This window comes from Histoplasma capsulatum, genomic scaffold, assembly GCF_000149585.1.
Source record: "Histoplasma capsulatum NAm1 scaffold_5 genomic scaffold, whole genome shotgun sequence".
Taxonomy (NCBI): domain Eukaryota; kingdom Fungi; phylum Ascomycota; class Eurotiomycetes; order Onygenales; family Ajellomycetaceae; genus Histoplasma; species Histoplasma mississippiense.
In genome coordinates, this window is record NW_001813978.1 from 1,269,223 (window position 1) to 1,271,050 (window position 1,828).

The following is a 1,828-nucleotide window of genomic DNA, read 5'->3' on the forward strand; positions in this document are numbered from 1 at the left end:
TTCTAATAAAATCAAAATAGTGTGATGACAACTCTGATGCAGATATATATAAAAATGAATTTAAAATATTTTAATTCTTTATTTATTACACATAAATATTAAAATAAACTGAATAACAATCTTTATTTTAACTGCAAAATCTCAGATCATTTTGTCAGTGATTGCTGTAAGTTGAAGAAAGAAAGAAATTGAAGAGATATTTTTTTAAAAATGACTTCTTTTCTGACAAATGTATTCACTGAAGATAAAAAGGAAAAATTTAAGAAGAATTGATGTAAGAGATGGGCTACAAGAGTAATTACAAGAGTAGTGTGAAGTACGCACAAAGGATATTAAGAAGGTAGCAATCTCTATTGTTCAAAGCTAATCGCTGATCTCCTAAAATCCACGGATATCAGCGAGCATTATATAGATAATATTGCCATCGCCACGTATCTATCGCCACGTATCTATCGCCACGTATCTATTTCCTAATATAAATATCTCCGTTGCGCCTATTACAACAACATTCATCAACAGATTTTCAAATCTATCATTATTAGAATTGATTTTACAGACTGTGAAATCTACTCTATTAATTATGAAATAGTACTCAATTGATTGAAATCTCACACTTTACAGAATGGCTCAGATTTGTTTGTGTATGATGGAAATAATGAAAAACATAATCAATTTACTCTATCATTCACAAATTAATTGTCAACTGCTTTCTCTCAGTTAATATTCTCTGACACAATCATGAAACTACATCATCAAATTGATGCTGCAGAGAAGGCTATACAAAATGTGAAGAACACTCTTACATTTAATTTAATCAGACAATTGAATAAGATATTCAAAGATAATATAATGCAGACAAAACTGAACATGCACTGAAAAGAGAAATTAACTGATCATTATCAAATGAATAGATATCAGATTATCAAAAGCACATGCAGACAGATGCAAATAGATGAAATTCTCATTATAAAGAATGCAAATTGCAAGATTGCAAATCAGAAGGCAGAGGAGTTGAAAAAGGAGTATAATAAAACTCTTCAGATGATTGAAATCAAGCTTATTAGAACTGTTGCAAATCAATTACAATGTGATAAATTTAATAAATTTCAATCTGCTGCAGATTCTACTGCTTCTACTGAGTATATAGATGATCTTTATATTATAGATAGATGTGGTGTTGAATAATAATGATATTTTGAAGTTCAGATGATTCAAAAATATTACTGTTGCAGTGTTATTACCTTTGCAATGGGGCGCACTCACTAATGGGAGGTAGTGAGTGCGCTTGGCACGGTTAGTCTGTAAGATGGGGGTGCGGACACCCGATCCCATTTTCAATGCTGTTTCAAGCTCATTCCTGGCCAGGTGACACAAAACTTTACTATCTACAAGTTATCAATACCCAAGCATCATTGTAGAATGATTATACTCTACTTAAAAATCATTGAGATGCAAGTCACATTTTTGCATACATCGACATCCAATCATTTCATCCACAGAATGAAGAAACTTTTGACCCCCTATGATTCTTAGAGACTTCGCTTCCCTCCGTCTAATTAAGATATTTCCGCTTCATAGCTGCCTCGCCATGGGTATGGGAAATCTCTTTCACCTGTTCTTGACCTCTTCCAATTCTAATAGGCAATGATGGTGGTACTGCCAATGTCTAATAAAAGATGGATACTTTATCAACTGTTGTTTCTTAAACCTCTTCAGCCACGGCCTCATTACTTTCAATTACATCTTACCTCATACCTTTGCTCGATGTTACTGCTTATTTTCTTTCCAAACCTGTATGTGTAAGTTCTTGCTGCTCGCCCCCCCCACC